Source organism: Lampris incognitus, chromosome 21 (assembly GCF_029633865.1).
Source record: "Lampris incognitus isolate fLamInc1 chromosome 21, fLamInc1.hap2, whole genome shotgun sequence".
Taxonomy (NCBI): domain Eukaryota; kingdom Metazoa; phylum Chordata; class Actinopteri; order Lampriformes; family Lampridae; genus Lampris; species Lampris incognitus.
This window is the reverse complement of record NC_079231.1, coordinates 25173201-25186042: the sequence shown is the minus strand read 5'-3', so window position 1 is coordinate 25186042 and position 12842 is coordinate 25173201.

The following is a 12842-nucleotide window of genomic DNA, read 5'->3' as shown; positions in this document are numbered from 1 at the left end:
ACATGACCCGCGCTCAGGAACATGTTACATCACTTTGATTATACTTGGCTGCACTGAGCAACTCGTGTGTGTGTCATTCTTTATAAGATAGCCTACTGAAACATGGTGCCAGAAGTCGGAGAACTTATTTCTTATTTTACTAGCTCGCATGTTTAAGTTTGTAGGCCTGAGTAGGTCACATGTCGGAGGATTCCGATTCAGAGCAAAGTACTTCTGCTGAAGACGTTGTCACAGAGGAGCTAACGCTAGCATAACCGGCGCCGATAGCATCACATACAATGGCAGCTAACGTTAATATTCCACCACCGTCCCCGATGAGCTTCACAGGCGATTGGAGTGTCAATTGGGACATTTTTCGGGCCGAATATGAAGACTACGTCCTCGTCACGGGCATACTTGGCAAGGACAAGAAAATACAAGCGGCTACTCTAAGGAGTGTGATGGGAAGTGAATGCAGGCATATTTACCGCCACAATCTGAACCTCTCAGAAGATGATCAAGGGGATCCTGACGCCATACTGAGAGAGTTGGGGAAATACTTCAAGCCAGCAAAAAACACAATATACGAGAAGTAAATTTTCGGGAGTTGCAAGCAGGAGGAAGGAGAATCGTTGGATACCTTTGTGACGAGACTGAGAGAGAGGGCAGCAACCTGTGAGTATGGACAGTTGAAAGATGAAATGATCCGTGATAAGATAGTCCTGGGAGTTGCAAGCGAGGCCGTTAGGCGCAGGCTGTTGAGAGAGAAGGATTTGAACATGGTCACAGCTATTGACATGTGTCGCGCAGCAGAGCAAACTGACATCCGTATGAGAGCAATGGAGTTTGCAACAACACCGCAGCCGGAGGCAGTGCATGCCGTTGCTAGGCAACCCAGACAAAACCAATGGAAACAGAGCAATCCACCCAGAACAGCAGGAGATGCAGGCAATTGCAAATATTGTGGCAGCTCGCATTCAAGCGGCAGAGAGCATTGTCCGGCCTTCGGGAAACAATGTAGGTCATGTGGGACACTTAATCACTTTTCTAAAGTGTGCTTAAAGAGCAAAAAGGGGCATGCTGAGGGCAAGGTAAACTGTGTGGAATACACAGAAGAACCCCCAGAGCATAGTAATGATGCAGATGATCTGTACATGTTTGAGTCAATCGGCGCAGTGCACACCAAAGGAAAGAAGTGGTTTGTGACTCTGAAACTCCACGACAAGCCACAACAATGTCAGCTGGACTCTGGAGCCACCTGCAATGTAATGGGCTTTCAAGACAAGAAAAGGCTGGCCCCAAACACACCTCTCCGCCCGAGTGACACCAGACTGAAGCTGTATTCGGGGGAAACACTGAGCTCTATGGGCACCTTTGAGACTGACTGTACTGTGAGAGGCCAAACACACAAGCTCTCATTCGAAATAGTGAGGACCAGCCAACATCCTCTTCTGTCAGGCTCCACCTGTGAACACTTAGGGCTCATGCATTTCACAATTCCAGAGGATGTGCTCAAAATGGAATACACACAACCAGGAGCCCTAACTAAAGAACAGCTTATCAACAGATACAGTGACGTGTTCAACTCCCCTGTGGAATCCGTGCCTGGGGAGGTCCATTTTGACCTTGATCCTAGTGTTGCTGCAGTACAGAGTGCCCCTCGCAATGTCCCAATCGCAATGAAAGCAGCAGTCAAAGCCCAGCTGGACAAGTACGAGGCTGAAGGCCACCTTGCGCCTGTCACAGATCCTACAGATTGGATCAGCAACATGGTGATTGTTAAAAAACCGCAGAAGCTGAGAATATGCATTGACCCTAAACCATTGAACAAAGCCCTAAAGCGCTCTCACTACATCATGCCTACCTTGGAGGACATTTTGTATAAATTGCCCAAGGCCAGAGTCTTCACGTTAGTGGACGCTCGGGATGCATTTCTGCAATGCAAACTGGACTATGAGAGTAGCCTCATGACCACGTTCTGGACCCCCTGGGGGAGGAAGCGGTGGCTCAAGTTACCATTTGGAGTATCGGTGGCGCCCGAGGTATATCAGCGCAAGCAGCACGAGCTCCTCGCCGGTCTGAAGGGCGTTGGGCCCATTGCAGACGATATCCTGGTCGTCGGCTGCGGGGACACAGACAAGGAGGCTGGGGACGACCACGACGTCAAGCTTGCGGCGTTGATGGAACGCTGCCGCGAGGTCAAGCTTCACCTCGGCCTGAAGAAGTTGCAGTTCAAGGTGGCTGAGGTGCAGTTTCATGGCCACATTCTCTCATCTGTTGGACTGAAGCCCGATCCAGAGAAGGTGAGAGCCATTATTGACATGCCGAACCCAACAGATGCCAAGGGCATGCAGCGTCTCATTGGCTTCGCTAACTATTTAGCCAAGTTCATGCCTCATCTATCTACTGTCTGCGAGCCGTTGCGACGCCTGTTGGACAAGGACACACCCTGGCACTGGCTGCCTAAGCACGAGGCGGCGGTTCATGAGCTTAAGGCGCTGGTGACAGCCATGCCCGTCCTGCGCTACTATGATGTAACTAAACCAATCGCAATCCAGAGCGACGCCAGCCAGAGCGGTCTCGGATGTTGTCTCATGCAGGAAGGTCAGCCCATCGCATTTGCCTCGAGGGCTCTTACCCCCACCGAAAAAAACTATGCACAAATTGAGAAGGAGTGTCTCAGTATCGTCTTCGCCTGCCAGAGGTTTCACCATTACCTATATGGCCGCGACCCAATCACAGCAGAGACAGACCATGAGCCTCTGATCTCTATTTTCAGCAAGCCACTTCTCAATGCGCCCAAGAGACTCCAGAGCATGCTCATGACTCTGCAGAACTACGACCTGAGGGTAATCTACAAACCAGGCCCAGAGATGTTCATAAGCGACACACTCAGCAGAGCTACGGCTGGATGCTCCGGCAGAGGGACTGCATATCAGCAACACGCTATCTGCTCTCTGCAACAAGAGCAGGAAGACATACAGCACGTGAACCAGGCAGAGTACCTGAATGTGACTAACCAGCGGCTGGAACAGATCAGACGACACACCGACAGAGATGAATGCTTACAGGCACTGAAGAACACTGTTCTCGTGGGCTGGCCAGATGTAAAGGAGGAAGCGCCCCTCATCGCTAAGGAGTACTGGCCCTTCAGGGATGAAATCAGTGTGCAGAACGGAGTTCTGTTCCGGGGGCAAAAAGTCATCATCCCAAAGTCACTCCGCCCAGAAATGTTGACGCGCATACATTCAAGTCACATAGGGGGTGATGCATGCTACCGACACGCTCAAGAGACATTGTACTGGCCCAACATGCAGTCAGAGATAAAGGACTTTGTAAGCAGCTGCTCGACCTGCAATGTGTACGCCCACAATCAGCAAAAGGAGACCATGCTCTCTCACGAAGTACCAACCAGGCCATGGCAGGTCTTGAGCATGGACCTATTCAGCTTCAGACAGAAAGACTATCTCCTAATAGTCGACCACTATTCCGATTTTTGGGAGATTGAGCTTCTACCCGACATGTCTGCAGAGACAGTCATCAAGCGATGTAAGGCACAGTTCGCCCGACATGGTCAGCCAGAGAAGGTTATTACAGACAACGGCCCTCAGTTCACAGCTCAGTTCACACGGTTCGCTTCTGAGTGGGAATTTGAGCACGTGACCTCCTCTCCCAGACACCCGAAAGCGAATGGCAAGGCCGAGTCGGCCGTGAAGATTGTAAAAAATCTTCTGCGTAAGGCCGCGCATGATGGTGAAGACCCCTGGAAAGCCGTGCTTCACTGGAGGAATACACCTACGGAAAACATGGGCAGCAGCCCAGCACAACGCCTCATGTCCCGCCGGTTGAAGACGTCCATCCCGGCGGCAAGCAAGCTCCTGGAACCAGCTGTTGTCGTGGGCGTCACTGAAAAGCTGCGCCACAGGAAGCAACTCGCCAAATCCTTCTATGACAGATCTGCCCGTGAATTGCCGGTACTGGAAATTGGGGAAGTCGTACGGATGAAGCCCCTGCCAGGTGATAACACTGGCCGCTGGAGAGTCGGCACTTGTCTCCGCAGGGTTGCGCCGAGGTCTTATCTTGTGGACATTGATGGCTCCCTGTACCGTCGTAACAGGATCGATCTCAGAGTGGCTGAGCCAGCTGCACGAGCCATGCACGATCCTGTTGAACCCGCTGCGGCACACACACCGGACGGGGATCCAGCTACAGAAACTGTCATTGAGACCCCTCAGGCTGTGTTCGAGCCGAGCCCCATCAGGTCCATGCCCAAGGCGCCATCTACTCCTGTTGGCGCTCCGCGTTCGGATGGACACACTTACACAAGGGTTGGACGGCTGTCTAAACCTCCACTGAAACTCACTATGTAATCTGAATAATGTTGATGGTTGCTATGTGGGAGACAGGGGGAAAGAGGAGAAATGTTATCATACGCTACTGTGGTTATTACACTGGTATGGGATAGGAAGAGATTTACTGCTGTTGCACTGTTATTGGTTGTTCGTATATGAAAGTAATTTTATTTTGCACTAACTTCATGTGTATGTGTTTATACTTGGAAAAGGAGGATGTTACGGGTCTAGATAGATCGATGCCATCGGCTATCCACTAGTTTACCTTAGATACACATGATCCGCGCTCAGGAACATATTACATCACTTTGATTATACTTGGCTGCACTGAGCAACTCGTGTGTGTGTCATTCTTTATAAGATAGCCTACTGAAACAGAATCCTTTCCCTATCCGGTTTGGGCGACGGGACAGCTGTGGATCTCATGGACAATATACTGTCGCTGCTAGGCTCGGACGAAGGTGGGTTCCTTTTGCCGCACGTTTTCTTGCGCCAGCTCCCGTCTCCTGTGCACTCCCCGTGTCTGGCCGCTGGTGACTGCCGAAGTTTGGCTGAGGAGGCCGATCGGGTCCTGCTGGCTACCAGACGGTTCTCTGTGCAGAGTGTGGCATCGGAGCCTCTGCAGCCGGCGTCGGAGGACGCGGACCTGGCAGTGGTGGCTGGAGTGACTGCCCGGAGACGGCGCGGAAGCGGCCTCTGTTTCTTCCACCAGCGGTTCGGCGGCAAGGCGAGGCGCTGCGTCCCTCCGTGCACGTTTGAGGCGGCGGGAAACTCCAGGGCAGCGCTCAGTAGCAGCTGTGGGCGCTGGCGGACGTAGTGAGCTGCTCTTCATTAAGGACACGATGTCAGGAAGACGGTTTCTGGTGGACTCAGGCTCGCAAAAGAGCCTACTCCCTCCTGCTAAGACAGACAGGTCGGCCGAAGGCGGCGGCCCACATTTAAGTGCAGCTAACGGTTCGTCCATTGCGACGTTTGGCACAAGGTTGGTGACTGTTTGTTTCCACGGGCGCCGTTTTGAGTGGGACTTTGTAGTGGCCGCCATTACTGTTCCTATTATCGGCGCGGATTTTCTGTGTGCTAATGGTCTGCTGGTTGATGTTTTAAACCGCCGTTTAATTGATGCTGTGTCTTTCGCCACTGTTCCGTGCGAGACGGGGAGCCGGGCCGTTAACACACGCTAACTTTTTATGTTTTTCAGCGTTTGCTGGCGGATTTTCCATCGGTGACTCCACCTGCCTTTTCCACCGCGGTTACTAAACACGGTGTAGAACATTTCATTCCCACTCTGGGACCGCCAGTTTTGGCGCGCGCGCGGCGCCTCTACGCGGTAAAATGGGCTCCAGCTAAGGAGGACTTCGCCATCATGGAGCGTCTGGGTATAGTGAGGCGTTCCAACAGCCCGTGGGCCTCGCCGCTTCACATGGGGCCCAAGGCGGATGGGTCGTGGCGGCCTTGCGGCGACTTTCGCCGCCTGAACAACGTCACCCCCAATGACCGCTATCCCATCCCACACATACAGGACTTTTCCATACGCCTGGCAGGTACCACTATTTTCTCTAAGGTGGACCTGGTGCGCGGCTATCATCAGGTTCCCGTGCGTGCAGAGGACGTGCCCAAGACCGCAGTGATGGCTTGAAGGGGGCAGCGCAAAACTTTCAGAGGCTGATGGACTCGGTGTTGCGTGACCTTGCTTTCGTGTTCGTTTATCTCGACGACATACTAGTGGCCAGTCCGTCAGCTGAAGAGCACCTGGCGCACCTGAAACAGGTTTTCCGTCGTCTGGACGAACACGGCCTGATAGTCAACCTGGCCAAGTGTCAGTTTGGACTGCCAGTGATTGACTTCTTGGGTCACCGCATTTCGCCGCAAGGCGCGGTCCCGTTGCCTTCTAAGGTGCAAGCGGTGGCGGAATTTCCCCGCCCGGTCTCTGTTAAGGCATTGCAGGAATTCTTGGGCATGGTGAATTTTCTATAACCATTTCCTCCCTCACGCTGCCCACCTCCTTCAGCCACTTTGCGAAGCTCTGCGGCTTAAGAAGGCTAACGACCCTGTCGACTGGACTCCCGAAAAGGTCCAGGCCTTTGACGGAGCTAAGTGCGCCCTAGCTAATGCTGCCCTCCTCGCCCATCCCACACCCACGGCGTCCATAGCTTTAACAACCGATGCGTCTGACATAGCCGTGGGGGCTGTGGTTGAACAGCGTATGGTGAATGCGTGGCAGTCACTCGCATTTTTCGGCCGCAAACTGCGAGATAGCGAGCGCAAGTACAGCGTTTTTGACCGGGAGTTGCTGGCACTGCACCTTGCAACCCGGCATTTCCGCTTCCTGCTGGAGGGTCGCCCATTCACGGCTTATGTGGATCATAAACCGCTGACTTTCGCCATGTCCAAGGTGACTGAGCCGTGGTCTGCTCGTCAGCAGCGCCACCTAGCGGCAATCTCCGAGTTCACAACGGACATCCAGCATGTGGCCGGGAAGTCCAACCCTGTTGCTGATTGTTTGTCGCATGTGCTTGTGTGTCCTGTGCACCTCGGTGTGGATTTCTCCGCTATGGCTGCCGACCAGCCCAGCGACCCGGACGTCCTTGCCCTTAGGTCAACGCGTACCGGCCTCAAGCTAGAGGACGCTGTGATGCAGGAAGGCAGTCCTGCCCTCCTCTGCGATGTCTCCACCGGCCGTCCCCGCCCCGTTGTTCCAGTGGCCTGGCGCCGTCGAGTTTTCGATTCGATTCACTCCCTCTCGCACCCTGGAGTTCGGGCGTCAGTGAAGTTGGTCGGTTCCATGTTCGTTTGGCCTGGCCTCCACAAGGACGTCAAGGGGTGGGCAGCTGCATGTGTAGCGTGCCAGCGCGCTAAGGTCCACCAGCACACTAAATCGCCCCTTGAACCGTTTCTGATCCTGGCCAGACGTTTCGACCACGTGCATGTGGACCTGGTGAGCCCTCTACCTTCTTCACAGGGTTTTACGCACCTGCTCACAATGGTAGATCGGACCAACAGGTGGCCAGAGGCTGTCCCTCTGTCCTCCACAACATCCTCGGATGTTGCACGCGCTTTTCTGTCCTCCTGGGTCGCCCGTTTCGGCACTCCGTCAGATATCACCTCAGACAGGGGCCCCCAGTTCGTGTCAGAGCTCTGGTCGGCACTTGCGCGATCCTTGGGTGTGCAGGTACACCGCACTACCGCGTATCACCCTCAGGCTAACGGCTTGTGTGAACGTTTTCACTGGTCGCTCAAGGCAGCGCTGTGCGCTCAGATGGTAACTGGGTGGATCGTTTACCTTGGGTTATGCTCGGGTTGCGTTCGGCTCCTAAGGAGGACCTCGACGCTTCACCCGCTGAGCTGGTGCTCGGTCAGCCGCTCCGCGTCCCTGGGGAATTTTTGCCTGGGAGTTCCGCTCCTCGACCCCGTCCGGCCGTTTATACTTTTTTGTCCAACAGCACTCGGGTTCCAGGCCCCGTTCACCACTGTTTTCTGCGGTCGTTCGTGCCTGCGGAGCTCATGTCGGCTCGTTTTGTTTTTGTACGGCATGATGCTCACCGCTCGCCCCTCCAAACCCCATACGATGGCCCATTTCGGGTTCTTGAGACAGGTCCTAATGGTTTTGTGCTGGATATGGGTGGGCATAGGGAGCGTGTCACGCTTCATAGGCTTAAACCGGCGCACAGGGTGGCAGGCGAAGTTGTTTTTCCGGCCCAGGTTCCCCGTCGGGGTCGTCCTCCTTCCAGGACCCCGGAAGTGTCTTCACGGGTTCAGCGTTCTGCTTCTCAGCCGGCTTTGGACTGTGTTTCACCTACTGTTTCGACTGAGGGACGGCGCAGCCGTTATGGCAGGCTGCTTAAGCCTCCAGTGAGACACTAATTTTCTTTCCAGGAGTCCCTTCTAGGTGTTCGGGGGGGGGGGAGCTGTGTGGCGGACACTAGGGGCTATGCCTCTCACCCAGCAGGACTGTGAGCTGGGGGCGTGGTTTAGGTTCCCTGGCTCGCTGGTGCAGAGTTGTTCCTGCTGCAGTTGGTTTTTGGAGTTGAGGAATAAACTTCAAACTCGCCTTCGTCTGCTGTGTTTTTCCTCATCCTGCCACAGTACTCCTTTATGCGTCTTATTGACCGTTCGACGTGTATTCTCAAGCCAGCAATACTCTGTGCCTGTGAGCTCATCACAGCTAAACTGTCCACTTTGTTAGGGTTTGCACCCGACCCCAAGAGCACAAACACAGAAGACACAATATAGCGGGACCAACAGGCTAATTTATTGAAGAGAAAACTCAGGAAGTCACTTTCACCAGGAAACGCGAAGTCCACCTTTAAGCCGGGAACCGTGGAGTCGCCCTTTAATCCGGGAACAGTGGAGTCGGCCCTTAATCCAGGCAGGAGGGGGGGGGGGTAAACAGGAGGATACCAAAGGAGAACGGAAAATCACAGCAACGCTGGAGTGAAGAAATCCTCTTCGTAAACGGAAAGCAGCGCACAGGGGAAGGGGAGCAACGAGGAAGGTCCAACAGAGAAATCTCCAGGGAAGATCCAGGTAAGTAAACAAACTTCGATGAGCAGGACAAGCACAAGTACTCTCCCAGGGAACGGCACGAACTGGCAACAAGCTGAGAGTGACACAGCCAGATATAGGGAGGTGATTGCCAACAGGTGAGTGGAGGGGTAACGAGGAAACAGGCATCAGGTGGAGTTGGCAGAGCTCCGGGTACGCTTACACTGCAGAGCGGGTGTGGAGCGGGGAGACGTTGAGCCTTGGCCAAGGTTACACTGCAGAGCGGGTGTGGAGCGGCGAGACGTAACAGTACCCCCCCCTCTACGGGAGCCACCTGGCGACTGACCTGGCGCCCCCGGGTGGGCACGGTAGAAGTCGGCGAGGAGAGAGGGATCCATAATGAGCTTCCGCGAAATCCAACTGCGCTCCTCAGGTCCATAACCTGCCCAGTCCGCGAGATACTGGAACCCGCGGCCGCAGCGCCGGACTTTAAGCAGCCGGCGGACCTTCCATTGAGGATGACCATCTACAAATTCCGGAGGCGGAGGCTCAGGAACCGGGGGCATAAGAGGACTGCTGGAGACGGGCTTAACTCGAGAGACGTGGAAGACAGGATGAATGTGCATGGAGGAAGGCAGCTTCAGCCGAACAGCTGCCGGGCTCAGGACTTTCTGGACTTCAAAAGGACCAATGAAGCGGGGCGAGAGTTTCTTGTCAGTTGTCTGGAGGGGAACGTCCTTCGTGGACAGCCAGACCCTCTGTGCCTTCTTGTACTCCGGCGCAGGGGTACGTCGCCGGTCAGCCCCTCTGCGAGCGCGCTCCCCAGCCTTGAGCAGTGCTGTCCGGATGGTCCTCCAGACACGCTGACAGCGTCGCAAGTGGAGCTGTACGGAGGGAACGGCCACTTCATCCTGCTGTGGGTCGAACAGGGGAGGTTGATACCCCAGGGATGCCTCGAATGGAGAAAGTCCAGATGCAGAGCTGACCAGGGAACTGGTGGCGTACTCTACCCACGGTAGGTAGTCACTCCAGGTGGAGGGCTTGCTGTTACATACACAACGCAACGCTGTCTCCATGCTCTGGTTTGCCCTCTCGGTCTGACCATTTGTTTGGGGGTGGTAGCCCGAAGACAGACTTACTGTGGCTCCGATGCCTTTACAAAATGCACGCCACACTTGTGAGGTGAACTGAGGACCTCTATCGGAGACTACATCTGATGGCAGGCCATGAAGCCGGAAGACATGTTGCATCAAGAGGTCCGCGGTCTCAGCAGCCGAAGGAAGTTTGGGAAGGGCTATCAGATGGACGCCCTTGCTGAAACGGTCTATGACGGTGAGAACCACAGTGTTTCCCCGAGAAGGTGGTAGTCCGGAAACGAAATCCAAAGCCACGTGAGACCAGGGGCGGCTAGGAATAGGGAGTGGCTGCAACAGACCAGATGGCGCCTGGTGAGAGGCCTTGCTGCGGGCGCAAACAGTGCAGGCCGCTACAAAGCTCTTGACATCCTCCCGCATAGTTGGCCACCAGAAGCGCCGAGCGATGAACGACTGGGTACGACTAACTCCTGGGTGACAGGAGAAACGACTGCTATGACCCCACTGAAGAACTCGAGACCGAACAGCATCTGGGACGAAGAGGCGACGGGGTGGCACGTTATTCGGAGCGGGTTGAGCACGTTGGGCAGTGCGAACAGCCGACTCAAGACCAAAAGTGACCACACCGACCACTCTAGCCGCAGGGAGGATGGGTTCAGGCTCTTCAAACGCGCCTTCCTTCGGGTGTAGCCGAGACAGGATGTCAGCCTTTACGTTGCGTGTCCCAGGACGGTAAGTCAGAACATAGTTGAAACGACTAAGGAAGCCAGCCCACCGAGCCTGACGACTGTTGAGACGTTTGGCTGCCCTCAGGTGAGTCAAGTTCTTGTGGTCAGTCCAGATGAGAAACGGGTGCTCAGCGCCCTCGAGCCAGTGGCGCCATTCCTCCAGAGCAGCCACTACAGCCAGTAACTCCCGGTTTCCAACGTCATAATTCTGCTCGGCCGGCAGAAATCGGCGGGAGAAAAAGGCGCAAGGATGGAGTTTCTGGTCCTCAGCCGACCGCTGGGAGAGCACCCCCCCTACGCCTGAATCCGAGGCATCAACCTCTACCACGAATTGTCTCTTGGGGTCAGGATGGAGCAGCACTGGGGCCGAGGTGAACCTTGTCTTGAGGACTTGGAAAGCAGAGCTGGCAGCAGGAGACCAGATGAAGGGTTTGGCTGGGGAGGTCAACGCAGTAAGCGGTTCTGCCAGCTGGCTGTAGTTGCGAATGAATCTCCGGTAGAAATTTGCGAACCCTAGAAAACTCTGCAGCTCCTTACGGTTGGTAGGTTCCGGCCAGTCCACCACTGTCTGGACCTTGCGGGGATCTGCTCTGGTCCGTCCCTTCTCTATGATGAATCCCAAGTAATCCACAGAGGGGGAGTGAAACAGGCACTTCTCCGCCTTGACGTAGAGTTGGTTCTGGAGGAGGCGCTCCAGTACCCTGCGAACATGCTGGACGTGTTCCTCAAGAGACTGGGAGAAAATGAGGATGTCGTCCAGGTAAACGACGACAAACACATCCAACATGTCACGGAGTACGTCGTTCATAAACGCCTGAAACACTGCTGGTGCGTTTGTGAGTCCGAACGGCATCACCAAGTACTCATAGTGGCCTCGGGGTGTTTTGAAGGCGGTCTTCCACTCATCGCCTTCCCTGATTCGCACGAGGTGGTAAGCGCTCCTCAGGTCTAGCTTGGTGAAGATGGTTGCCTGTGAGAGAGGCTCAAAAGTCGAACTCATAAGTGGAAGCGGGTACTTGTTCTTAATGGTGATTGCGTTCAGTTGCCGGTAGTCAATACAAGGTCGAAGTCCCCCGTCCTTCTTCTTCACAAAAAAGAACCCTGCAGCAACAGAGGAGGACGAGGGCTTGATGAGACCTGCAGCAAGGGACTCGGTGATGTACTCATCCATGGTCGCCTTCTCAGGGAGTGACAAGTTGTAGAGGCGGCTACTGGGAAGAGTAGTCCCAGGACGGAGATCAATGGCGCAATCATACGGGCGGTGAGGCGGGAGTGACTTAGCACGGGTCTTGCTAAATACCTCACCAAGGTCATGATACACAGGGGGCACGGAGGAGAGATCAGGAGGCAGGGGAGTAGGCGAGCTCAAAGGCGTAGCACTAGGAGCTGCACGAAGGCATTGGGCATGGCAAGTAGAGCCCCATCCAAGGACTGTGCCTGTGGACCAAGAGATGTGGGGTTCATGGTGTCTGAGCCAGGGGCGTCCCAAGATAACTGGATTAAGCGGGGAACGTATGATGTAAAATTGCATTGTCTCTGTGTGGTTACCTGCAACGGTGAGAGTAACGGGGACGGTCCGCTGTGTGATACAGGCTAATCTCCGGTCATCCAAGGCAAACGCATCAATGGGGGTCCCAAGAGACTCAAGGGGAATGTCTGCCTGCGAGGCAAAGTCAAGGTCCATAAAACTATCATCTGCTCCGGAATCAATCAGGGCTCCAAGGGAAAGTCTCTGGCCCGCCCAGACTAAGGCAATAGGAACAAGATGGCCGCGAGATTCGGACCCACGGGAGAAGGAAAGGCGGCTTACTAGGATCTCCCTTGGTCCTGGTAAGCCTAATCTTTTGGCCGTGAGGGACAGTCGCGGAGTCGGTGCCCCTTAAGACCACAGTACAGGCAAAGACCTGCCTTGAATCGGCTCTCCCGTTCAGCAGGAGTAAGTCTAGCACGTCCTACCTCCATCCGCTCTTCTACATCCCCAGGTGGCGTTGTCGCGAAAGAGTCAGAGGAGGGATTGGCCGGGGAAACGGGAACAGCGGTTCGGTCTGACGCAGAGGTAGTTCTGGGATTGAAGGAAGTTCCACGCAAGGCCTTCTCACGCTTTCTCTCCCGGATACGTCCATCAGTGCGGATAGCGAGAGCAATGAGGTCATCCAGAGATGAGGGTTCTTCTCGGGTAGCAAGTTGATCCTTCACCGCCTCGCTCA